The sequence below is a fragment of the Rattus norvegicus genome, chromosome 1, assembly GCF_021556685.1.
Source record: "Rattus norvegicus strain SHRSP/BbbUtx chromosome 1, alternate assembly SHRSP_T2T, whole genome shotgun sequence".
NCBI lineage: Eukaryota > Metazoa > Chordata > Mammalia > Rodentia > Muridae > Rattus > Rattus norvegicus.
Window position 1 is genome coordinate 40394491 of NC_141534.1, and position 27716 is coordinate 40422206.

At 43.9% G+C, this 27716-nt stretch overlaps 1 pseudogene across 1 annotated transcript; it reads left to right on the top strand.

Moving 5' to 3' along the window:
- Window positions 1–4103: 4103 nt before the first annotated feature.
- On the top strand, window positions 4104–27368 carry Nid2-ps13 (nidogen 2, pseudogene 13; annotated as a pseudogene). Its single transcript, XR_015648421.1, has 4 exons — window positions 4104–4256; window positions 5025–5331; window positions 21044–21274; window positions 26520–27368. The product of XR_015648421.1 is annotated as a nidogen 2, pseudogene 13 (transcript).
- Window positions 27369–27716: the final 348 nt, after the last annotated feature.

The following is a 27716-nucleotide window of genomic DNA, read 5'->3' on the forward strand; positions in this document are numbered from 1 at the left end:
AAAGCAATTATTCTAAATCTTTGCACCTTAACTTCAGGCAGACTCTTCTTACAGTGGCCAAATGCAGCCAGCCAGATTCTTCACCAAAATGCCACAAAAACTGTCTCTGTACCAAATACTGAAATTCTCCAATGAAACCATTTTGGCCAGGTCTGCACAGTTAAAATCACTTTTGACAACAAAGTCTTTCACAATCCTTCTAGCATAGGCCATTAAGCTTCATTTAAAGCACTCCAATACTTTCTAAATCCAAAGTCCCAGAATCCACATTCTTCTAAGCAAAAGCATGATCAGGCCAATCACAACAATAGCCTAGTCCTTTGTGTCAACTTCTGTCTAAATTAGTGTTTTAGGGGACTGGTAAGACGAATCAGAGGTTATGAGCACTGGCTACTCTTCCAGAGTTCTAGAGTTCAGTTCCCATCAACAACATGGTAGCTCACAAACATCTGTAATGGGATCTGGTGTCCTCTTCAGGCAGGCAGAGTATATGCAAAAGGGCACTGATACATTAAATAAATTAAATTGAATTAAATCATTAATAAAAAAATAAATGAGTGTTTTAGAGCTGTTCATCAGACACCATTATCAAGTCAACTATTATAATGACAACATTTAATTGGGGGTGGTTTACAGGTTCAGAGGTTTAGTCCACATCATCAAGCCATTCGTAGACAAGTAGGAGGGACTGAGAATTATACAACTTTATCTGAAGGCCACTAGGAGAATACTGGTTTCCAGGAAACTGGGACACACATACTAGAGACCATACCCATAGTGACATACCAACTTCAATAAGGCCATAACTGGTTTTAATAGTGCAACTCACTGCATCAAAAATATTCAAACCATTACAATTGTTATTAACCCAGATGGGATGCTGTACATTGTTCAACAAACATGTTGAAACCCACCTTCATTTTACCTCCATCCACAGCTATTTTTCCTATGAAATAACAAGAAAAATGAACCATGCCTAGTGAAGACTTGTTGCTACCTCACTACCAGCTTCAATTTTCATGTCCTTCCTTAGTGTTGGCAAAGATCCTCATGCCCCCACCATGGTTGTTGTCATCCTGCTTTCACAACATGGTTTAATTTATTCTCTCTCCTACCTCTGCCTATCCTAGAAGTCAAGGCTGATGAGTAGGAGAAACATAGAGGGAAGAATAAACAAATCTGTCAGGCAGAAAAATAAGACAATAAAATTTATTATAGGTTTTGATGGTCCAATTTGTTACAGAGAATTCAGATATATTAGTGCCTACAGCATTTACAATTCAGAGGCTATTGCTACACAAATGACAAGTGATGTTCCTTTAATTTATTATTGGTCTTATTTACATAGTATATAATCATTATGAAAAATTATAACCATTTTGTTACTCCTCTAACTGAGCTCCCTCAACTTTTCAGTTCCCTTGCATGCAGTTTTCTCAGGTGGCTGTTCCAGGTGGAATATTTTAACATGAAAAAAAAAATTCAACAGCCTCTATAATAACTATATGTTACATGATGCTGGTAAGTCATTGTACTTGAGCAAGTTGTTCTGTATGGTGTTCCAAAAAATGTCTAGTGTAAAGCAGGACACATAGAACACAAACTGTATGTCTTTGTCAGATATTCACTGACCTAAAATTGATAGATCAATAATAAAAAGGTAGATGACATCTAGGTCATAGACTGGTTAATTATATACAATGGTTTACTAGATTGATTGTAGATGATCGATAGTTAATGCGTACAATATGGATGCTGACAAACAAACAGATGGATAGTGTGGTAGTTTGAATGAACACTGAGAAGTGACACTATTAGGAATTATGGCTTTTTGGTGGATGTGTAGCCTTGTTAGCAGAAGTATGTCACTGTGATGGTAGGCTTTATGGTCTCACATATGTGCACAAGTCTGGCAAGTGTGATTCAACCCTTCTGCTGACAGCCTTCAGATCAAGATGAAGAACACTTAGCTCCTTCTCTAATATCATATCTGGCTGCATGCTGTTCCCTGCCATTAGCTTAGTTTCCTTAGCACAGTGTCCTCCTGATTTGGTTATCTATTGATGTCCAGCAACTCCTCTCAAATGAAGTGCCTTCAGACAACACATATTTAGTAATTCTCAGGGTCATTATGAATTAAGAATGTGTTATGGGTTAAATGAGGCCCTTGCTTCAAGGGTCTATCACATGGCTGCAACCAAAGTCAACCAGCGTTGTGGTGCTATCTCAAGACTCCACAAGCTCATTTATACGTCTCTTGGCAGAGTTTGGTTCTTGCTGGCTGGTGACCAGAGGATCTCTGGAGTTCTTTACTATGTGTTGCCCTCCTGATGCAGTCTATGGCTTCCTCAGAACCAGTGGAGATAGGGTGTTGACTGGCAAGCCAGAAAGGCCATTGAAGTGAATTCTGATCACTATGGCCCCATTCTGTTGGTCAGAATTCACAAGCAAGCCTCTCCTTCTCAGGTTGGCAGGGGTGGGTTGTTGGAGAGTAGGAGTGCATGGGAGGATGGGGGTTTATACAAGAAAGAGAACACTAGGAAATCAAGCTGTGGGGATTCCATCTTGGATTTTGGTTTGCCTCTAATTTGTAGGCTAGGCCTCCAGTCAATGTTAGAGCTATTGTTATGCTGGATGGAGGGATGCTGAGCCAGAGGCAGAATGTATGGTGGGTGGAAGAGTAAATAAGGAGACTTTGGACAAATCAAATCGCCTCCTGCCTCTGAGACATCATTTTGTCCTCAGCAAAAGGTAAATACTTGGTCAGAGGGGGGCAAATGAGAAAAAAAAAAAGTTCAAGCTTCAGTTTGTTTTCTGAGGGAGAAAACATAGCTCTCTCCAGCTTGCAGGGACAAACTGCTCTGGGCCTTTTCTGTTGCGTTGATTCGGAGACTGTCAGTCTGGTATTTTCAAGGATTTTAGTATTTGGCCCCTTCGGGCCAAATAATAAAGAAATATATTAAATAACATAAAAATAATTAAGAATTACATGGCTGGGATAAACACAACGAGAAAGCTGGTTTTGGGAGTCCTTTAAAGTATCTCTAAGGCTTTTTTAAAAACTACCTTTACTTCTAAGGAGCCTGTGGTGGGTGGGCCTAGCTGAGAGAAAACTGGCTGTATGTGGGAAATTTCAAGCTCCTGATAATAAAATGGTAATAAAATCTCATCCAGCTCCTGAGGCTTAGAGCAGAGGGGATGTTTATGGTGGAGGGGGTTCCCCAACACAGGTGCAGCTGCTTTCCAGGTTGGGAGGTTTTCCAGGCCTACAGGGCAGCTGGGGTTATGGACTCTGTGGCCTCCTGCTAGTGTAGTTCTTTACTCCCAGGCTTTGGGAGAAAACACTCAGTTGTCCCGCCCTGGGGCCAGGCAGCTTCACTCCAGGCTCCAATTGAATGGTGTCACACAAAGTGGGATTCACAGTCTGAGCTGGAGTGGTTTGCCCCAGGGAAGGTAAACAGCTGGGGAGGACATTTCAGAGGGTGGCAGTGTCCTCCCAAAGGTTAGCCAGTGATTGGGGATAGAACTTGGGAGTCAAGCCTTTCACAAAGCCATGCTTCTCACCAGGAAATGTGGGTGGGGCGGAGCAGTCCCGGGATAGAGATGAAGGTCCTTTGAATCTATCAGAGGTCCTGGCCTCTTGCAAGAGGGGTACCCAGGACGCCAGGGCAGGGAACACACTCCAGTGTGTAATCTCATTACTCTCCCTCGCTCTGCCAACCTAGCGCGCACAGTCGCTTACAACCTACAGCTGTCCGCGCGCCTAGTGTCCCTCCAGCCCATGAGGTCACCTCCTGCAGAGCCATAACCCATACTGGAGAGTTGTGGGTAGCCCAGGAGTAGTTGGGACAGCCCAGACCAGATCCGGCCAACAGTCTCACCTTACCAGACTACAGCAGTCTTAGAAAACCTAATGAGAACCAGTTTTAGTGGCCGCTGGCAAACTTTCTCAGACTCGCTGATTGGTCAGTGGCCGAGAGCTGTAGCCAATCAGTGTGGTGGTTGGGCCCACATTGCGGACTGAAGGTCCGTGTGGGCGTCTGGCGGGCACTGTGGCCTGCAGAGACTCGAGGTGTGTAGGGCAGAGCCAGGGAGGAGTGAGCATGTCTTGGGACCTGACAGCCAGGCGGCTGGCACTGCCATCACCGCTATCGCTGCTCCTGGTGCTGGTGCTACTGTCCGGAGCCAGGGCTCTGTGTCCTGAAGAGCTCTTTCCTTACGGGGAGACAGGCTGCCGCGGGAGGGCGACGATGAAAGTTCCGCGGCTGTGAAGCTAGCAGTACCTCTACGCTTCTATGGTGTCCAGTTCAGCAACCTCTACAAAAGTTCAGCTCCCAGAGGTGCACGGCTTGGTGTGGGGTCGTAGTTTCTTCCCCGGGTGTGGAGCAACTAACCTCCATGTTTAACTGTCATTGCCGCTGGGGACCAGGCTTAGCAGCGGCGCTGCAGCTTCTTGATCCCTACTGTGGAGGAATAAGGATCATTTCAAGGGAGAGCTGGAACCGTCCCCCTCTACTTCAACTTCCGAGGCAGGAAGATGAAGTTGAGGCGGCTAGTGCGGTTTGCGTTTAGGGGCGGTGGGAGGCTGTGCATGCAGGCATAGCAATCTAATGAAGGACACGGCGCCCAAGGTGTGCAGTGGTGGAGAAAGATGAGCGGGTTCGAGAGCGGCCGCACCTGTGGGTCGCAGTGCACTTGAGGACTGTCGCCAAAGTTGAGTTTGTTACCCTGGATGTGTCTCAACCTGCAAAGAGGAGGGAGTCTTCTTGACTCAAGTAGAACTCGGACCTTAGGTGCGTTCGACTGGTGGTTGCCCTTGGGACTTGAGCGACCACTGTTTTGCCCTTTTAAAAACGTTTATGTGGGGCGGGATTCACGTGCCACCTCATGCGTGTGAAGAGCAGAGAACAACCAGGTTTTTTTTATCCCACCTTCTGTCAGGTCCTAAAACTCAAGTCGTCAGGTTTGACTGCAGAGTGCCCTTACCTGCTGAACTGTCTCAGCGCCCTGTGGTCTTATTGTAGGTGGGCACCAATGGCATCATCTCCACCCAGGACTTACCCCGGGAGGCTTAATATGTCGTTGATGATTTTCCTACTGACTTCCTAGCCATCGCCCCATTCCTGGCTGACATCCACTCGAGTCACAGCAGTGGCCGAATCCTGTATGGAGGACACCTCCTGGGCTGTGCTGAGTCTGGCTGCTTGCTACCTGTGCACAGGCTTCCTGCTGACCAGGTCCAGCTTCCCCCCTACCCACTTCTTCCTGGCCACCTGGGAGCAAGTGGGCCCCTAGGAGGAGGACAGTCTTGGGGCTGCGTGGTCTGGAGAGGTAAGTGAGGGGTACTCTGCAGCTGAAGAAACAGAAGGGTTGGGCTTGAACCGGAAACTAAGGCATTGGCTAGGAGGCATTCCCTTGATTCTGCTCCTCAACACTAAGAAAATCGCTTAGTAAAATAAGGGACTAAGGTGCAGGTACCCAAGACCCTGAGGGAACTTAAGGCACTTTACAGGTTTTTTTCTTTTTTCTGGAATCACCTATAAGTACACAAATATTTCTAATGATATATTCATCGAAAAAATTAAAAATTTGGGAAATTTAAAAATGAACAACTTTTTTTTTTTTTTTTTTTTTTTTTTTTTTTTTTTTTTTTTTTGTATGAGCTGGGTGTGGTGTCACTCGCCTTCAATCCCAGCAGAGTCAGAGAGGCAAACAGATCTATGTGAGTTCTAGGCGAGCCTGGTCTACAAAGTGAGTTCCAGGACAGAATACAGAGAAACCCTGTCTGGAAAAACCAAAAATAACATGTAGGTTCGTGTGTACATTTCTAGCTATTTCTTTGGCATATTGTTGCCGTTGACAACAGTGGGTCCACAGTGCCCATATTTCTGATTCACTTGCTTGTTCTGCTGTATAGTATGCTCTGGTCAGTGTATTTCTGTAAATTTATTACAACCGTATAAAATCTCACCCTTCCTAGTGGTCATTAAGGTTGCTCCCGTGACGTTTTTACTGTAATCAATACTATAAAATGCTTTATAAAGGTTTTTTTTTTCTTTTTTTCGGAGCTGGGTACCGAACCCAGGGCCTTGCGCTTGCTAGGCAAGCGCTCTACCACTGAGCTAAATCCCCAACCCCATAAGGTTTTGTTTTTTATTCGTGTGTGTGTGTGTGTGTGTGTGTGTGTGTGTGTGTGTGTGTGTGTGTGTATGTTTGTCTTTCTCTGTGTCTGCTTGTGTTGGTAGGGCCAGAAGAGGGCTTGGGCCCCCTGAAGCTGGAGTTGTTACATACAGGCAGTTGTGAACTGCTTGACTGAGAATGGATACAGAGATTTGAGCTAGCATGCTGAAAGGACTACAAGGTGCTCCTAACTGCTGAGCCACCTCTTCAAAGCCAACACTTTTTAAAGTGTCAAAACACTGCACAGCCTTAGCTGACATCACAGGAAAGTGAGCAAGCATGCCATGAACTTCTTAGTAAGTTCCTTGTAGCTTTCTCCACATTGCCTTCGTAACAGTTTACATACTTCTGTCTGCAGGAGCCTGCTTTGCAGTCTCCCTGGAGAAAACACCAACTCTGCTCTGGCTTTGGTCTTGGCAACATGTGAAGCAGGTATGGGAGGGTGAGGGTAAATGGCCTCATTCCTGGTGTAGGTAGAGACAGAGTCCTCTTGTGAAATTCCACCTGGGTGTAAAATGCCATAGACCTGGAGCAAATCTGTGTTTGCTTTAACTCCCCTAGAGCCTCTGAGCTACAGAAGTGATGTCTTCCCTAAGAGCTTGCCCATTGTTCCTGTCACTGACAGTGGCCGTGTTTGTTCTGTGAACTTGAAGGAAGAGACATGTTTTCCTAAAGCCTGCACCAGCAGAGATGGAGAAATAAACATTGTTTGAAGCTACAGTTTCTTACTTGACAGGTTAACATCCAGTTTTGTTTACTGACTAGCCTTGTAATGCCTTGGGTTTGACATCTCAATTACAGTTCAACAGAATACCTTCGACTCAAACACTGCCTCCTTGGGGCAGGCCAGCCAACTAGAGGGCTAGAGAAGACAGTCCCCACTGTTAAGTTTCATTTGCTCAGTCATTCATTTATACATTCTTTTTAAAACGTTTATCTAATATCATGTATAACAAGCTTATAGTGGAAAAAAATAAACTTTTCTAATACGAACAACTAGGTTGCCAATTCTAATATTTCTATTTTCTTACAGTCTTTTTTTAAAATTTTTCATTTATGAGTGAGAGTGTCGGTGTGCATGCACATGTGTTCATATGCATGTGTGAACCAGAGGTCAACTTTAAATGTCTTTGCTTGGGAGCCATCTTGTCTTTCTACTCAGGGTCTCTCTGGGACCTGGGGCTCCCCAGTTAGGCTAGGCTTGCTGGCCAGTAAGCCCTAGGGATCTGCTTGTTTTTCTCTCCAGAGCAGAGATTACAAATGTGCTGCCACAACCTTCTTTTCATCTGGGTGCTGCCATTCAAATCAGGACTTCATGCACGCACAGCAAGCACTTCATAGGGTGTGCTGCCTTCCCAACTTCTCCTGTAATGTTAAAAAACTTTATGTCACAGGGTTAGGGTTAGGAGCTAGGGGTTAGGGTTAGGAGTAAGGGGTTAGGATTAGGGTTATATATGCAGAGTCATATATATTATATATAATCTCTATCTAAACATAGTTGATATTTGTTGATTCAGAAACTATTTTTAAACATTTTCCTTATATCGGCACTGAAATAGACATAGACTCTAAGCAGAATGCTCTTACTCTGAAAGGCCTCTCTTTCATTTAGTAGGAACACCATTGATAACGTTTTGTTGTGGTAATATGGTAGACTCTCCAGCTAGAGCTTCCTCCTAACCCATCCTGATTCAGGGATTCCATTTGGGTAGGTTTCAGTGAGCAAGCAATTTCTCCAGGATAGAAGGCAGAGCATGTATCAGCCTGTGTGCTGAAGGTTAATGTACTAGGGGCATGGCAGGCACAGTGTCTTTCAGAATAGCAGCGTGTTGGGATCTGATGCAGGAGCACTCAAGGGTACAGACGTTGTCCCGTCTGAGGACTGCAATTGGTTCCTGGAAGTAGGCAGCCTTGAACAATTTGAAGTTGGGGGAGTCTGACGTTTATGTTGTTCCTTTTGTTTTGCTTTTGATCCCCTCCCTCCCGCCATGCATCTCAGGTTGGCCTCAAACCTCATAATGGACGATTATCTTGAATCTCTGATCCTTTGACCTGACTGACCTGTGCTGAGATAGTGGGTGTGCAGCATCACAACCTACCCATTTGATGGGAACTGAACCCAGAGTGCAGGCTGAGCCACAGTCTTTCTGTTGAACTTAGTTAGTAAGGGTCGAAGGGTAAACTACTTAGACAACTGTTAAATAGTCTGTTTGTTCACACCATCAGACTTCTCTTTAAATTTTTAAAATTGTGTTTATGCATATGGGTCATATGCCTACACACCGTTGCATGCAGTGCCCGTGGAATACCCTGGACCGGATTACCTACAGTTGTGAGCTGTCATGTAAGTGTTGGGAAATGAACATAGGTCCTCTGGAGGAAGAGCCAATGATCTATCTCAACCAGGGAGCCATGCCTCTGCCCCCCTCTCCTTACCTTCTTGCAGGACTGTTTTATACTGTCTTCTCAACACAGTCCCACAGGATAAGTACAGTAATTACTGTTTATATCACAGAAGAGAAAATAATTTCCAAATCTGCCTTAAGTGAGGCAAAGTTACCTTAGAAGACATACTTTTCCCCTTTCTTACACTTTTCATGCAAGACCCATTTTCTTTTTTCTTTTTTTTTTTTTTTTTGTGGCTAATCACATTTCTCTATTTATTTATTCATTCATTCATTCATTTTCACACTCCAGATTTTATTCCCCTTCTGGCCCACCCTCCAACTGTTCCACATGCCATACCACCTCACCTCCCCAACCCTCACTCCCCTAACCCGTGAGGATGTCCCCATCCCACCCACCCCACCCGACCTCTAAACTCCCTGGGGCCTCCAGTCTCTTGAGGGTTAGGTTCATCTTCTCTGACTGAACCCAGATCCAAGAGTCCTCTGCTGTACATGTGTTGGGGGCCACATCTCAGCTGGTGTATGCTGCCTGGTTGGTGAACCAATGTCTGAGAAATCTCCGGGGTTCCAGGTTAATTGAGACTGCTGGTCCTCTTACAGGGTGGCCCTCCTCCTCAGCTTCCTCCAGCTTTTCCTAATTCAACCAGAGGGGTCAGCAGCTTCTGTTCGTTGGTTGGGTGCAAATATCTGCATCTAACTCTTTCAGCTGCTTGTTGGGTCTTTTGGAGAGCAGTCATGGTAGGTCTTTTTTTTTTATTATTAACTTGAGTATTTCTTATATACATTTCTAGTGTTATTCCCTTTCCCAGTTTCCGGGCAAACATCCCCCTCCCCCCTCCCCTTTCTTATCGGTGTTCCCCTCCCCACCCTCCCCCCATTGTCCCCCTCCCCCCAACAGTCTAGTTCACTGGGGGTTCAGTCTTAGCAGGACCCAGGGCTTCCCCTTCCACTGGTGCTCTTACTAGGATATTCATTGCTACCTATGAGGTCAGAGTCCAGGGTCAGTCCATGTATAGTCTTTAGGTAGTGGCTTAGTCCCTGGAAGCTCTGGTTGCTTGGCATTGTTGTACATATGGGGTCTCGAGCCCCTTCAAGCTCTTCCAGTTCTTTCTCTGATTCCTTCAACGGGGGTCCTATTCTCAGTTCAGTGGTTTGCTGCTGGTATTCGCCTCTGTATTTGCTGTATTCTGGCTGTGTCTCTCAGGAGCGATCTACATCTGGCTCCTGTCGGTCTGCACTTCTTTGCTTCATCAATCTTGTCTAATTGGGTGGCTGTACATGTATGGGCCACATGTGGGGCAGGCTCTGAATGGGTGTTCCTTCAGTCTCTGTTTTAATCTTTGCCTCTCTCTTCCCTGCCAAGGGTATTCTTGTTCCCCTTTTAAAGAAGGAGTGAAGCATTCACATTTTGATCATCTGTCTTGAGTTTCATTTGCAATCCCACCAACAATGGAGGAGTGTTCCTCTTTCTCCACATCCTCGCCAGCATCTGTTGTCCCCTGAGTTTTTGATCTTAGCCATTCTCACTGGTGTGAGGTGAAATCTCAGGGTTGTTTTGATTTGCATTTCCCTTATGACTAAAGATGTTGAACATTTCTTTAGGTGTTTCTCAGCCATTCGGCATTCCTCAGCTGTGAATTCTTTGTTTAGCTCTGAGCCCCATTTTTTAATAGGGTTATTTGTTTCCCTGCGGTCTAACTTCTTGAGTTCTTTGTATATTTTGGATATAAGGCCTCTATCTGTTGTAGGATTGGTAAAGATCTTTTCCCAATCTGTTGGTTGCCGTTTTGTCCTAACCACAGTGTCCTTTGCCTTACAGAAGCTTTGCAGTTTTATGAGATCCCATTTGTCAATTCTTGTTCTTAGAGCGTAAGCCATTGGTGTTTTGTTCAGGAAATTTTTTCCAGTGCCCATGTGTTCCAGATGCTTCCCTAGTTTTTCTTCTATTAGTTTGAGTGTGTCTGCTTTGATGTGGAGGTCCTTGATCCACTTGGACTTAAGCTTTGTACAGGGTGATAAGCATGGATCGATCTGCATTCTTCTACATGTTGACCTCCAGTTGAACCAGCACCATTTGCTGAAAATGCTATCTTTTTTCCATTGGATGGTTTTGGCTCCTTTGTCAAAAATCAAGTGACCATATGTGTGTGGGTTCATTTCTGGGTCTTCAATTCTATTCCATTGGTCTATCTGTCTGTCTCTGTACCAATACCATGCAGTTTTTATCACTATTGCTCTGTAATACTGCTTGAATTCAGGGATAGTGATTCCCCCTGAAGTCCTTTCATTGTTGAGGATAGCTTTAGCTATCCTGGGTTTTTTGTTATTCCAGATGAATTTGCAAATTGTTCTGTCTAACTCTTTGAAGAATTGGATTGGTATTTTGATGGGGATTGCATTGAATCTGTAGATTGCTTTTGGTAAAATGGCCATTTTTACTATATTAATCCTGCCAATCCATGAGCATGGGAGATCTTTCCATCTTCTGAGGTCTTCTTCAATTTCCTTCTTCAGTGTCTTGAAGTTCTTATTGTACAGATCTTTTACTTGCTTTGTTAAAGTCACTCCGAGGTACTTTATATTATTTGGGTCTATTATGAAGGGTGTCGTTTCCCTAATTTCTTTCTCGGCTTGTTTCTCTTTTGTATAGAGGAAGGCAACTGATTTATTTGAGTTAATTTTATACCCAGCCACTTTGCTGAAGTTGTTTATCAGCTTTAGTAGTTCTGTGGTGGAACTTTTGGGATCACTTAAATATACTATCATATCATCTGCAAATAGTGATATTTTGACTTCTTCTTTTCCGATCTGTATCCCCTTGACATCCTTTTGTTGTCTGATTGCTCTGGCTAGAACTTCAAGAACTATATTGAATAAGTAGGGAGAGAGTGGGCAGCCTTGTCTAGTCCCTGATTTTAGTGGGATTGCTTCAAGTTTCTCTCCATTTAGTTTAATGTTAGCAACTGGTTTGCTGTATATGGCTTTTACCATGTTCAGGTATGGGCCTTGAATTCCTATTCTTTCCAGGACTTTTATAATGAAGGGGTGTTGAATTTTGTCAAATGCTTTCTCAGCATCTAATGAAATGATCATGTGGTTTTGTTCTTTCAGTTTGTTTATATAATGGATCACGTTGATGGTTTTCCGTATATTAAACCATCCCTGCATGCCTGGGATGAAGCCTACTTGGTCATGGTGGATGATTGTTTTGATGTGCTCTTGGATTCGGTTTGCCAGAATTTTGTTGAGTATTTTTGCGTCGATATTCATAAGGGAAATTGGTCTGAAGTTCTCTTTCTTTGTTGTGTCTTTGTGTGGTTTAGGTATAAGAGTAATTGTGGCTTCGTAGAAGGTATTCGGTAGTGATCCATCTGTTTCAATTTTGTGGAATAGTTTGGATAATATTGGTATGAGGTCTTCTATGAAGGTTTGATAGAATTCTGCACTAAACCCATCTGGAACTGGGCTCTTTTTGGTTGGGAGACCTTTAATGACTGCTTCTATTTCCTTAGGAGTTATGGGGTTGTTTAACTGGTTTATCTGTTCCTGATTTAACTTCGGTACCTGGTATCTGTCTAGGAAATTGTCCATTTCCTGAAGATTTTCAAGTTTTGTTGAATATAGGTTTTGTAGTAAGATCTGATGATTTTTTGAATTTCCTCTGAATCTGTTGTTATGGCAAGACCCATTTTCTGTACACGAATCATATAAGGAGTTACAGTAACAATCGCTGCGCTTTTTCTGAAGACATCTCATAAATAAGGTTAGCTTTTTAGTGTTCATTGCAGCTTTGGTGCTAGGACAGTTCTTGGAGCCATATTCAAAGGAAGTGTGAACTGGAGTGAAGTTGCTGTGAAGAATGCTTCTGATGATAACCTCACTTTGAAATTACTGTTCTGTTGCTCCCAAGGAAAATTCAGCTGAATAGCTAGCCTCTTACAACAGAAAAAACAAACAAATAAAAAAAAAAATTAGAGCAGGAAGAATTTGCACTGACGCTCCGGTGTCTTGAGGCTGCGGTGGGTGCCAAGTGTTTTAGTGTTTATTTGACATGAAGGTTACAGCCCCAGAGAGATGAGTTTACTACTTAGGATTCTCATTTTATTAGCAATATTTCATTAGAAACTGTCTTTGTCAGTTTCCTTTTGGTGTCCGTGCATGCTGTACCTGTGTCTGTGTGTGTGCCTGCGCCTGTGTGCACACATGAAGGCACACACAGACATTTATGCATGGCTCACATTTGTGTGGAGATGCATGTGTGGGCAGACCAGAGAAGAACTTTGAGTGCCATTCCTTAGGCACTCTCCACCTTTTAAAAATTATTTATTTGTTCTGCGTACATGTGCATGCTTTGACACTGTGGTAGTCACAGCACAACTTCAGAGTCAGCTCTCTGCTAATCCACCTTCATGGGGTCTGGGAATTGAACTCTGGTTATCAGGCTTCTGAGGTAAGCGCCTTTAACCTGCTGAGCACTCTATCCAGCTCCCTTTCAAATCATTTTCAGGCATACCTCCCACTGACCCAGTCTAGGATTGATTGCTGGGTGACGAGGCTCGAGGAGCTGCCTTCCTTCCTGTGGGACTACAGATCTGGAACTGACAGACACCATGACTGTTTTTGTTCAGTGTGTATTCCAGGGATCAAACTCAAGTCCTCATGCTTGAATAGCAACTCCTCACACTGAAACATTTTCCCAGCTCTTCCTTCAATTTTGCAGTTCTGGGACTTGAACACAAGTTCTCATGAAGGTTAGCTAAGTAAGTCCTTCATGAATGAGCAATACCCATAGGCACAGTAATTCTTTCATTACACCTTCCAGGTACTTGTGTAGTCAGGCACAAGGCAGAAAACACTTGCAGCAGTGGTCTTGGAAGACACAAGCCCTCAGTCTTCATTTTCTAAGCTGTAGATTGACATGCTAGTGCTGACTTTTTGGGGTTGTCATGAGAATTAACCAAGGCAATGTGTTGTTGCTGCCATGTAACGATCTTGTGGTAGAACTCCTTTATGTAAGGACTTGGTTTTTTTATTTCATTTTATTCTCTGTGTGTGTGTGCATGTATGTGTATGTATATGTTTATGTGCTACATGTGAATATGTATGTCTATGTATTGTGTGTGTATGTAAATAATCTATGTTCATGCTGTATATGAAATTGTGTGTCTGCATGTTCATGATGTGTGTGTATGTCTGCATTTGTGCATTATGTGTGTGTTTGTTTATGTGTGTGTGTGTGTGATGTGTGTGTCTGTGTATGGTTTATGTGTATGATGTGTGTATGTTCATGATGTGTGTGCTGGTGTGTGTCTGTATGGTGTGTTTATATGCATATGGTGTGTGCAGGTTGTGTGTGAGTGTGTGGTGTTTGTACGTTATGTGCATACTGCATTGAGGCCACTTGTGTGTGCATGATATATATGTGGGGTGTGTGTATGGTATGTGTGTAGGACATGTATGGTTTGTGGTTTTGTATGATTTATGTGTGCACATGCAGAGATTGGGAGGAGATCCTCCCGGTACCAGTTCTCTCCTTTTACATGGGTTCCTGGAACTGAACTCGGATTTCAAGGCAAGGGATTTATTTACCTTTTGAGCCTTCTCTGGCCCTCTCTATAAGTACTTTTTAAATGGAGGGTTTTCCAACTTACTGTTTTGGGTTTTTTTCCCCTTCATTTTTCTTATCTTTTTGTAGGGGAATTTGGTGGGGAAAATTCTGTCGCTTTCTTGTCTTTTAACTTTTCCAAACATCCATATTGTTCTTCAGATATTGCCATAGGCTGAATGGGCTTCAGGACTTGTTCCGTTCGATGAGGTTTTGAGCACAGGATGGGTTTTCAATTACTCCTGTGGAAGGCTCTTCTGAATACTTTGAAGGCCCTGGGATTGAACTCTTGCTTTGATAGATTTTTTTTTTATTTTTGAGGTAGATTTTGGCACATACCAATCTCCTTTGCCTGGAAGATTCTGTGATTTCTACATAGTTTTCTTTTTCTTCTTTTTTTTTTTTTGTTTATTTTTTCTTTATTTTTTTTTTCTTAACTTGAGTATTTCTTATTTACATTTCGAGTGTTATTCCCTTTCCCGGTTTACGGGCCAACATCCCCCTAACCTCTCCCCCTCCCCTTCTTTATGGGTGTTCCACTCCCCATCCTCCCCCCCATTGCCACCCTCCCCCCAACAATCACGTTCACTGGGGGTTCAGTCTTAGCAGGACCCAGGGCTTCCCCTTCCACTGGTGATCTTACTAGGATATTCAATGCTACCTATGAGGTCAGAGTCCAGGGTCAGTCCATGTATAGTCTTTAGGTAGTGGCTTAGTCCCTGGAAGCTCTGGTTGGTTGGCATTGTTGTTTATATGGGGTCTGGAGCCCCTTCAATCTCTTCCAGTTCTTTCTCTGATTCCTTCAACAGGGGTCCTGTTCTCAGTTCAGTGCTTTGCTGCTGGCATTCACGTTTGTATTTGCTGTATTCTGGCTGTGTCTCTCAGGAGAGATCTACATCCAGCTCCTGTCTGCCTACACTTCTTTGCTTCATCCATCTTGTCTAATTGGGTGGCTGTATATGTATGGGCCACGTGTGGGGCAGGCTCTACATACTTTTCTTATATCTGGTATAGTAATATTAATATTAGGCACTGGAAATGACATCAGAGGAATAATATCTTTTCAGTATGAAATGATTCTGCTCTCTTCATTCACTCCAGGATTTTCACATTGGGTTTGACAGAGTGTTCTACCTGGCATGCAAGAATGGCATGGTGCAACTGCATTAAAAAAAAATGAACAAATAAAGTGTTTGTTCATTTAGTTAATCTGAGATTTCTTAAACTGTCACTTCATAGAGCAAAGAGGTTATGTCCAGAAGATCTGAGAAATGATGGGTACTGTTTTTGTTTGTTTGTTTGTTTTGTTTTGTTTTTTGTTTTTTTTTTTTTGTTGTTGTTGTTTCGTTGTTTCTCTGTGTGTTTTTGGTGTCAGGGAGGAGGGTCTTATCTAGAACTGAGGTAGATAGTATGTTGAAGGTTTTTGTTGATGAGGAATTTCATTTGGGTTGGAAGGACCACAGGAATGGGAACTGAGTATGAGTGGTAGGAGAGCTTTCCTTAGTCTGGGCTGCATCCTGGGAGAAGGATGGGAGCATGGAGGTTGCTTCAGAAAAGGATGGAAACATTGTATCTGTAGTCAGGAAGCAGAGAAAGATGGGTGTTGTTTCTAAGCTTTCTTTCTTCTTTGTATGCAGTGCAAGCCTGAGCTCAGGGAATTGTGGTGTCTATATTTAGGGTGGGTCTTCCCTTCTTAATTAATCTAATCAAGATACTTTATCAGAGACATGCCTGGTGACTATTTCCTGGATGGTTGTAGATACCGTCAGATTGACAGCTAATAGTATGCATCACAGCTGGTCCCTGGACGCTTTAACATGGAATGGTGGGTGTTGAGTTGGTGCAGAGGTGACGGTGGTTGATCAAGAACTTTGGATTTAGCTGGAGCTTTTAATTTATGGAGCTAGAGTCCACAGAAAGGGTATGTGTGTAATTTACCACATGTCAGTGAAGACAGAGAGGATAGAGAATAACTAGATATATGAAAATGAGTTGAACAAAACTGCTTAGGTGTCCTTGAAGACTACATATGAAGGAGGATACACTATGCCATTGTGAAAGCATTAGGCATTCTCTTGACTCTGCAGTACCGGGGTGAATTTGGAACATCCCTAGCACATCAGTGTCCCCATGGGAATGGGGAAAAAATAACACAAAATGGTGGTTGTGTTATATAACACCAAACATCGGACGCCAGAATCAGTGGCCTTACACCTCCAGAGAATGTGTCCTTAAGGAAGACTGAGCATTGAACTGTGTCCCCCAGGAAGGAATCACCTCATTTCTTATTTTGTTATCATTTTGGTAAGGCTGGATAGACAAATCCCTTGTTGTAAAGATGACATTCTGCTGGTTGATGTTTTACCCTTGTTGGATGGTATGTTTGAGAAGCCTTCTTGTTTTCTGTTTGAACAGGAAACTGGAGACCTTGCAGCTGGGCAACTCTGACCTGATCCTCTTTGCACTGCTCCCCACCCTGTGGCGAGCTCCTCTCCTAGCTGGCACTCTCTCTGTCTCTTTGGGGAAGTTGGGAAGCCATGACTCTTGTACAGGTTTTGGCAGTGCAGCTGAGGGGTTACCTTCAGAACCTATGTGGAGGACTCTTGGAAAACTTGTATCTGGGAATGTGAGGGCCTTTACCTTTGGAAAAGAGTCAGACAGAATGTGTCTTTAAGGAGGGGCTCTTCAGGGCCTATGAAGTGGCCTCTTAGCGATTGTGTGTGGAAGTCTGTAGCCCTGACAAGGGGTTCATGTGTGGCAGATTTCAAGCAGGTCAACTCTTCCGGAATGTACTTTGGGATCATAAACTATATTAAAAGGAAGTTTTTGTTTGTTTTCTCCTCTGTTATTTGCCTCTTTTAGTGGAGATGAGGAAATTAAAAACTTGCCATCTGAAGTGAGTGCTTCGCCAAAAGGTGACACAGAAATGACATAGAACAAGTAAGGCACTACATGTGCACATTTCCAGGTTAAAAGTCAGGCTCTCCCATCACAGCCTCCTCACTTCTTCCCAGATCCTCCCCACTGCCTTCTGATCTCCACATGTAGACAGCCCTTATCATAGGGAATTTCTCTAAATTTAGAACCTTGGTTCTCCCTTATCTTGTGATGTTGATTGTGGCCATCATATCAGGAGCCTCCACAATTGGTTATTTAAGGATGGGATTATTAGTTCAGCTTTTCATCTCCTACTTGAACTTTCTTGTGACTGAAATAAAGCTTTGGCAGCCTCTGGCCCTACCCTGACTGGTGATGGATAACGCATGTTCTGCGTGTACCTGAGTTGGAAACTTAGAGGTTTTGACCTTTCTGGGGAGGTCAAAACAAGGAAGGTAAGCAGACTCTTCCATTTAGAGAATACGGAGGAGCTACAGATTTTTTTTTCTTGAAACCATATTAATATCTGCATTTCTTTGTCTTATTACCCAAACCTCAAAGCTGTACTTTAGCATTATGTGTCAGAAAGGTAAAAGTGACATTTGAGATGTTCTAGAACAAGACAGAAAAAAACACAAGGACACATTCATTCCTTGTATTCAGTTTTGAGGTTCTTGCTGTGTCAGTTTGTCTTGTTTAGCAAAATGAAGAGGTAATGATACCAATAAGTGATTTCTTTTCCTTCTTGTCATCCACCTTCTTTATAAAGCGAGTATTTGTAAGAGAAATGTCTCCCCAGTTCCCTATTAAATTGTAAAACATATATGATCTAGTGAGAGAAGCCAACTACAGCGTCTAAGACAGTGGAGCATCCCTTAACTAATTCTTTGGTGGAAGAAGGTGGTAATGGCAGAAAACATCCCTTTGAAACTCAGTAAACGAAATATCAGGGAATAATTCCACAGTCACCCTGGTGTTAATTCAGACTCCAACTCTCATCTAGGTCTACTTTGGCTCCCACAGTGTTTATCTTCATTCATTGGCTGGCACTGTGATGCGACCCCACCCCCACTCTGATGTCCTGGACACTCTCCTTTTTCTGTGGCCTCTGCCACCATGCCTGTCCCCAGTCACTCTCCTAAAATTCCACTCCTGGCTGTTTTCCTCTCCTATAATTCAGGCTCTTGGGGCATAGTTTTTTGTCTCTGTCCTGACTGCAGCATCAAACATAGTGTGGTTTAGCGGGTACCCAACCCCGATGAATTAATATTCAGATGGTTTAGTGAGTGGAGGCCAAAGTCAAACCAGACAACCAACAGGAGCCAAATACATACTGGAAAACCAAGAAAGTGGGTGCTGAAGGATGGAAGGGGTTCCGCAGGCAATCACAGTCCTCGACCCCCAGGAGGCAGTGCTTGCTGGTTAGGATTTTCTTGGTGCAGGGAAATATGAACACAGCATCAAAGCACTTAGTAGGAGTGGGGACCCTTAAACACTGTGTGGAGGGCTTAGTGGAGCTGAGCCAGGGAAGGGAGATTAGATCAGAGCATGTGTCCTGGAATGGCTTGTTTAGTAGAGTTCAGATGACTGTCTATTGTAGGGGATGAGCTGTTGGGTCTGGCTGGCTTCCACCATTAATCATTGCCCGACCTTAAGCAAGCCCCTGGGTCTCTTTCTTCATCTGCAATGTGACAAGATAACTCGTGTTGTAAAGAGATTGAAGAGGAAAGAGAGTTTGGCTGTGAGATCAGTAAGGATGCCTTTTGATCAGCTGCTTCCTGACTGAGTGTTGCCTGCAGTAGGCAATGTGTGGATGCATAGATGGATGGATGCATGTCTTGCTGGATGCATGGAAGTTGGATGCATGGATGGATGGATGGATGCATAGCTGGCTGACTGGATGCATGCTGGCTGGATGCATAGATGGATGGATGGATCAATTCATAGATGGATGGATGCATGGCTTGCTGGATGCCTGCTAGATGGATGCATAAATGGATGGATGCGTGGATGTTGGATGCATGGATGATAGATGGATGCATAGATTGATGGATGCATGGATGGTTGGATGCACGGATGGATGGATGCATAGATGGATGGATGCATGGGTTGGTGCATGCATGGATGCTAATATGATATGTGGATGTGAAAGCCATTGAGACACAAAATAAAAACTGAGGGTATAGGAATGAGCAAGTCAATTTTGTTCCTTGTCCAGAACTCTCAAAAGAGTTTGGAGTAGAGAAGCTTACAACCTTATCACTTTTAAATACAGTGTTTTAATGTTACTTGTTGAGAATTTCATACATTGATATAGTATATTTCAGTATATCCACTTCACCGCCTGTATTTGTTCTAAGAATCCCTTGAATACAGTGAAGCCTACTCATGAGTTAGGGGCCACCACTGCAGCATGGTCCACTCACTAGGGACCACACCCCTAAAGAAAACCCTCCCCTAGCAGTTCTCAACTGTCAGAATCTTCTCAGCTGCAGGCAGGGGCTTCACTGCCCTACCACATCCATGCTGGAATCTTGAGTGGTTGGCTCTTCTGCTGGACACGAACTGCACTGAGTTTGGGAGTTCAACGACCATATCATGTGCACATGTCATTGTTTTGACCCAATTCCTTCCGACCTTTGGCTCTTAAACTCTTTCCACCTCTTTTCTTTCCAATATTCCCTGAGCGTTGAGGGAATTTGATATGGTGGGAGCATCTGTGGCTGAGCTCTCCACAGAGAGTTCGGACTAGTTATGAATGTGTATTAACTACCATCCACTGTATGAAGATCCTCCCCCAATGACCACCGAGAGCTGTGTTAATCTATGAGCTTGTAACTGATATAGTTTGATACTATATATCCATTTAAGAAAATAGTAGTTATGGTTCACTCCCAGGGTTTATGAGCCTCTCCGCCATGGTTTCTTGACCAGATTTACAATGCCAGGCAAAAGTTTCCTCTTGTAGTGCAGACCTTCAATCCACCCAGAAAGTGATTGGTGATCCTCATAACATTCCTGCCATTCATGGCATACCCATGAGGACATCCTGCCAGGGCTTTTGTTATATAGCCCTGAGTAGTCACAGTGGAGTGAGAATAGTCTGCATAGCATCTTCTAGCATCATAAAGGGTAGCTAGCAAGGGTGGAAGCTTCCTGCTAAGTACTGTGCAGGCAGGTCTGTGTGATTTTTTTCAAGTTCTTTGACCTACTTGTGTGGTGTCATCTGCTATAGGATCTTACCATCACATTCTGATGGGTAGCCCTGAGCAATGAGAATTGACAACTCTGGTATCATCTCTGTGACATCCTCGACCAACTTGAGAGCGAGGTGTCCTACATCTGGCTCTGTCCTTTTTGAGAACTTGTAGCCAATGGAAGGAGAATGACCCACCTTATAAGTCAATTCCCTTTAAACGTTTGTTGTAAGTTGGCAAGTAGCTTTTCATATGGCTTTTGTATTTTAATGTTCGTGGATGTTTTACCTACTTGTATGTCTGTGTGAGGCTGTCAGAAGTCCTGGAACTGAAGTTACAAGCAGGGGTGAGTTACCATGGGTGAGTAGGCGCTGGGAATTGAACCCAGGACCTCTGGAAGAGCAGCCTGTGCCCTTAACTGTCCGTCTCTCTGGCCCTTCATATGGCTTTTTCAAATATCCTTAGTGTTAGTTAGTTCTTCTTCATCCTCTTCTCTGCAATCCTAAAGATTTTAAACCAGTGTTTCATTTATGCATTATTTAACTATTGTTCTAAATTAGTAGAAAAGATTTAAAAAAATAACACATGGTTTACAAAATTATATTTGTAATTTGAAGAGGGGATTCTAAAGGAGATTATGTTCAAAACCAACATGGGGAAATCCTAAAAAGGATCTGGCCTCCGCCCCCTTGTTGGAATACCTTACCTGTGTTCTGATTTTCTTCTTTTGTTTATTTCTTTATTTAAGGGTGTCTGCAATTCCTTTTTGTCCACAGCTGAACACTCTCCAGGCCGTTCTGGCATCCGATGAATGTGATTCCTATGCCCTCTTTCTCTATCCTGCCAATGGTCTTCAGTTTTTGGAACTCGCCCCAAAGAATCCTACATTGTCCAGCTGCAGCTTCCTGCGAAGGTGGCTTCTGCCAAGGGGAAGCAGATTACCTGAAGAGAAAAGCCCTGTATTTCAGCCTGACAAACAGTGAGCAGTCGGTGAAGACTCTCTACCCGTGAGTAATGTGGAGTGTGTGACTGTGCTATGCACTGGAAGGACATTAGGAGGGACACTATCTCTAGTGGCCAGAAACCATTTGATAATAACCTTTGGTGGCTTCTAAGAAAGGCGCTTGTTCAAAACCAAGAGCTAAGCTGGACCTCTGGAGCTTCAGGCTCTCCAAGATGTAAAAGATTCGTTCTTTTTCCTGCACTATCTGTCAGGCATAGAAACCAGAAAAAGCAGTGATTATATGTTTTTCAGAAATACTGGGGCTTGCTGTGAAATACATTGTTCTTGGAGCTACACAAAAATATCCAGTCATAACTAACTGCCTCAGTGGAAGCTTTTCAGGTTAATGATTTCTGGAGAGGAGGCATCATGATTCAGTCTTTCAAACAGGTATTGTTAAGGATTAAATTATGAGTACTATAATGGGGGAGAGGTAGATAAGGCTTTTAGTCGTCTCAGGTTTCTCCTGGCATCATCACCTGAAATCATGCTGATTGGTTTACCCACAGCGTTGCCAGAGACAAATCCATTTCTTAGTCTCCCCAGTGGGTTATTCTGCTAGTGCTGCAGTAAGCTATTCTACAAGTGTCTGTCCAGTTGGTGCTCATATGAGACTATTGACTTCAGGTGGGCTCTTTTGTCTTTGCATTCTGCAATACCAGCTTAGCCCACAGGAGTTACTTTGTGGCTTCCCATAGTTGCTTCTCAGTCAAACTAAAAGTAGATCGTGGGCAGATAGAGTGACAGAGCAAAAATTTGCTGATCACTTTATCTGCAGAGCATTGTGATAAAACACTTGCAGATATTATCTTAATTAAAACTCTCTCAACTTATAGACGGTAAGTATAACTATCTTCCCAGTTTTACAAATAGTCTTCCCGAAATTATGAAAGGTGCTTATGTCAGAGTTAAATGGCTGAGCCATAGTCAATACAGCTCTGAAGTATGGATACAGGGGTGATCTCTTATGCAGAGTAGATAGGGTGTTTCTTACTTGGATTTCATGTTACCTGGTTGTTTGTATTTTGGTTCATTTTATCAGTCACTCTGGTTACAGCTCATTCTGCCCCTGTCCCGCAATTTTGATATTTCTGGAAAGCATCAAAGGAGACAGTGAAGAACCGGAGTGAATGGATGACAGTGTTTGTGTGTGTGTGTGTGTGTGTGTGTGTGTGTGTGTGTGTGTGTGCATGTGCCTGCGCATGCATGTGTGTGAGCACGTGTATGAAGGCCTTTATGGCTCTAGTAGGGAAACACAACTTTCTCCACAGGCTTTTTGCACACACACACAGGCACGGACACAGGGGCACAAACATGCACTCGCACAGCAGCTTCTTATGGCTATGCAGGTACCAATTCTCATTCTAATACTCTGTGATTCTTGGTCCTTCCCAGATGCTGTTGGTGTCCAGGGGACCTGCCTTTAAAAATCATAGTATTTCAAGCACTCAGCCCTATTTCCAAGGGCTCTACATACAAGTGTCCCCTCCTGTTCTGTGATCCATACCGGGTCTTGGTCTCCATCTCACCTGCTGTGTAGTCTAGACTCTAGAACAGACTTAGCAGTTGGCCTCTATCCTTTCTCCTCTAATCTCTTACCCTCTAGCTTAAAGACTCTCTCTCCCCAGGTTGTACCTAGAGCCCCTTGGAAGGAGGGCTGAGTGCTTGAAATACTACGATTTTTGAGACACAGGCGTGTGCCAGAAAGGAGCAGCGTGAGACATGAGTGATTGACAGATTTGGTGTGCCTCACGCTTAATAAAATGAGACAGACTACAGACAATGGAATAACATAAAATGCAAGTCAGAATTACCCTACCACTACTCTGAGTGACAACTCTGCTACCTCCCCTTTCAGCGTGGGCTTTGCCTCCCATTCAGTGTTTCCATACTTAACACTGTCTCCTAGGCTTCTTTCCTCCAGATTCTGTCAGTATCATTGTCTTAAGGGTTGAAACATTGCATCACACATGCCCAGCATTGAGGACAACATTTGTAAACTAAAGTAGCTCAGGATCATGGTCCTAGCTCCCTCTGGATGCTTTGCTGTACCCCTCCAGAAGAAGAACATTTTCCTAGTCCTGGAATCTCTTCCTCCAACAGAGGTCATACATTATTCATGTTTGCAGGCCTCTTCTGAAACATATGCATATTCAGGTAGAGAAGAGAGTAGTTCCTGGGAAAGAATTAGTCACAGGCAGGCCAGCATGGCTGTTCTGTTTTGTGATACAGTTTTTCTTTCTAGGAGACAAATTCTATCTGTGAGCATTCAAAATGACCTCAGTGTGGAGGGTAAATTAACAATTTAGATTCCCACCAGGCACTGTGGCAAACGCCAGGATATTGATTTATGTCTCATTAGAAGGCATTTATTCAGCTCCACTCTTGCATGATTTGTATTTTCCTACTCTTTGAAGCTTTGAAGCTGTCCACTTCCAAACTCAAGAGGTTTCCCAGCTGCAATACCCTGCTGTGGGATGGGCTGGGGCTCCAGGGTCTCTTCTTACTGATTGGTTTCAGTTTTTAAAATTACATTACTGTGTGGGAGTTGGGGGTTGGAGGCAGCTGGTAGGGAGGTGTCTGGGTCGGAATCCAGTTTGTCAGAGTTTGTGATCTCCCACTGCCACGTGGATTCTGGGTATAGCTCTCAGCTTTTGTAGATAAGTGGCTTTCCCTGCTGAGTCATTTTATCAGCCTGGACTTTTGTCTTCTGTGGTATGTTTTATTTGCAACCCTAATTTCTATAAGCACCAACTGAGGGCAAGAGTTGAAGCTCTGCTGGTAGATACTTGCCTTGTGGACACAAAGCCCAGAGTTTTGACCTTGGTACCACACAAACAGGGTTTAGTATCACAGCTGGTATCCCAGTGTTTGGGAGGTGCAGGCAGGAGGAATAGAAGCTCAAGGTTATCCTCAGCTACATGCGACTGTGTCTCAAAAAAATGAAAAGAAACCTTAGCAATTGAATATAGCAAATCACAGAAGGGACAAACACTGACCTGACTTGGGGAGGAAAGGGTTTATTTGGTTTACTGTCCTGGGTCACACAGTGCATTAGAGGAGCCAAGTCAGGAACTAAAACAAGACAGGAACCTAGAAGGAGGCAGGAACTGGAGCAGAAGCCATGGAGGAACATTATTATTGGCTTGGTTCCTCTGTGTTACTTAGCCTGATTTCTTACACAACCAGAGATGGCCCTAGGGTGGTATCACCCATAGTGAACTGCTCTTCCTCCCACCAATCATTAACCAAGAAAATGCCCCTCCCCCAGACTTGCCTTCAGGCCTGTGTGATTGAGGCAGTCTCTTCTCAGGTCTGCATCAGGGTGACGAAATCCAGCCAGTACAGCAGAGTATCATGAATACACTTGGGTAGACGTAGTGGCTAGTGGACAGTGCACAGAATGAGAGCGAGAAAGAGAACTGAAGAAAACCTCAGCTCTCTTCATTATTGCAGTAGAAACCTAGACTAGAATGATGAATACTTGCCCCAGGGAACAAAGATCTCGTTATATGAATCAGTGGATCTTAATACTTCTTTTTAGCCATTTCCTCTTATTCTTGATTGTTGACTTTTGAGGAAATTACATAGTTTGGGAGAATTTGAGCTTTGGTATTTCGTGCAAACACAGGATTGATATCATTGGCTAGGTCCCGCTTTCCAGAGTCTTTTTTTTGTCTCCATCTGTATTAAATTGGGTGTTTTTTATTTACATTTCAATTGTTATTCCCTTTCCTGGTTTCCAGGCCAACATCCCCCTAACATCTTTCCCCTAGCACTCTATATGGGTGTTCCCCTCCCCATCTTCCCCCCATTACCACTCTCCCACCCAACAATCACGTTCACTGGAGGTTCAGTCTTGGCAGGATGAAGGGATTCACCTTCCACTGGTGCCCTTACTAGACTATTCATTGTTACCTATGCAGTTGGAGCCCAGGGTCAGTCTTTGGGTAGTGACTTAGTCACCTGAAGCTCTGGTTGGTTGGCATTTTTGTTCATATGGGGTCTCAAGACCCTTCAAGCTCTTTCAGTCCTTTCTCTGATTCCTTCAATGGGGAGGTCCCGTTCTAGGTTCAGTGGTTTGCTGCTGGCATTCACCTATGTATTTGCCATATTCTGGCTGTGTCTCTCAGGAGAGATCTACATCCAGTTCCTGTCAGCCTGCACTTCTTTGTTTCATCCATCTTATCTAGTTCGGTGGGTGTATATATATGGGCCACATGTGGGACAGGCTCTGAATGGGCGTTCCTTCAGCCTTCCAGAGCTTTCCTAACCCGAGCTTTCTCTTAGGGTTAGGAGTCGTCTTACACATGGCTGTCCTCTTCACAGCAAGTGTGCCATTGACACTGAGATAGTAGGTGACTGAGCTGGCAAGAGTAGTGCCACATCCCAGCAGAAGATCTTGAGTTTCAGGATAGCTGGGACTATCTGGTGAGACTCCTCTGAGAAAAGAGATTCTTGGGAACTAAGAGGGGTTCATGGTCTACTCTACAGAGAAAATGAAGATCTGTTCCTAAATACTGAGCCTCATTTTGATTAATACATTTGTATCTCACCCATGTTGAACTTTTGCTCAAAAATTGTTTTAGACTTGGTCACTAAAAGTACTGATAGATCTATCATCCTCTGTCATTAATACATTAGTCCATGTGAATCACAGTACACAGAGATGTTTGGAGGACAAAGTTTCTTGTTAGCATGAAATTCTTGCCCTGGCTTTGCCAACTTTTGGCTGTATGATCTGAAGATTAACTAACCTCTCAAAGCCAACTTTTTCCTCACTAAGATCTAGCACAGCTACCACCCCTATCTTGCAGAGCCCAGTGAAGACTGATAAGCACTGGTGTAGGCACGGCTTGTAGAAATCAGTACTATTTAAGTGTTTTAGGGATTGTAAGCTTAAGTAAGCTTGAGTGCGATTTAAGTTTTCATTCACGTAGAGAAAGCATAAAATATTCTTGCATTCCATGTTTGCTCTCAAGACAGCCAGGTTTTGACAGAATATTTGATTTGGGCTTCTGGAGCAGACATATAACCTGATGACTTAGTGTTCCATACACAATGCCAGACAAAAGGCAGCTTATAACAAAGTTCCTGTATGGTATTTCTCTCAGTTACGTAGAAGCTTTGCTTCTGTTTGACATAGCAGGCAAAGTTTGACTTTGATCGTTAAAGTCTTTTGATTTCAAAATAAATTCTGAAGGAGGATGAATGGACTGGTTATAATCCACTCTTTCCTCTGTTCTTAGACTAAGCAACCTGGGGATTCCTGGGGTGTGGGCTTTTCACATCAGCAGCAGGCTGGCCCTGGACAATGTCTGGCCAGCCACAGTCAGAGGTGCCCATTCCACAGCCTGCTCCTCAGTGCTGGAGCACTCGTTCAACCATGCTGCAGCCTTGGAGATCTGTACTGAGGACAGTTTCAATTATTACAATGAGAATGGAGAGGATGTAGAATACCCACCAATTGAACCTGGGGAGGCCCGGGAAGGCCACAGCACAATGGATGTATTGATGTGACTTTCAAATCAAAGGCTAATCCAAGCTGTGTGGATGTTGGCACCATGTCTCCAGATTCTGATCACTCTTCTCCTTTGCCACACCCAGCCCCTGGTAACTGGCCATCCTACCGGGAAACAGAATCGGTTTCTTTGGTCCGTCAAATCAAAGAGGGGCCACCTGTGGGAGAGGTAGAGGTCCTGGATTTCAAGGACCCAGCATTGCTTTTGGATCCAATGGGCACCAGAACCCCAGCTCCTCCACAGGCAGATGCAGCTTTCCTAACTCCAGGCAGGAAACACATTGGGAACAGAAACACCCAGTCCTACCCAGTGCCTTCAGAGCCAGATGTTCCCGTCGCTCCTTTGGAAGGAGAAATCCTTCCTAATTACCCCGAGTCTAGTCACATGCCACCCCTGAGTGGAGGGAGGTATGTGGTAGGACTGGAGGACCACGTGAGTTCTAAAGCTCAAGGCAAGTGCATTGAAAACTGGGCATTTGAGATTTTGTTTAAAGAAAATATAGCAGAGTTGACAAACTAGACATGGTCATTCACCTGGGCCCATCCCTGTACCGGGCAGGCTGGGACAGGCTGGGGCAGGCTGGGACAGAAAGATTGTCTAGGTTCAAGAGTGGCCTGGCCAAATAGAGAATTCTAGGCCAGCCTGGATTATACAGTCAGCTCTCCTCCCAAGTGTAATGAAAAATTTTGGTTTGCAAGTTCACAGAAGGTGAGCCATGTCGAGGCTTCATAGGCATTGCAGGATGGAGGGTACAGCCATTTAGCTTTGACTGTGGTAGTTACCTGTGCAGGCTTAGGCAAACATGCTGAAGAGCCTTAGGGAGAGAACACGGTATAGACACCTGTGTCTGCTATTAGTTCTGGTTCTTGTCCCCACAGCTGTGGCCTTCACCTCCCCTGAACCACCTTATCCTGGTTCTGTGAC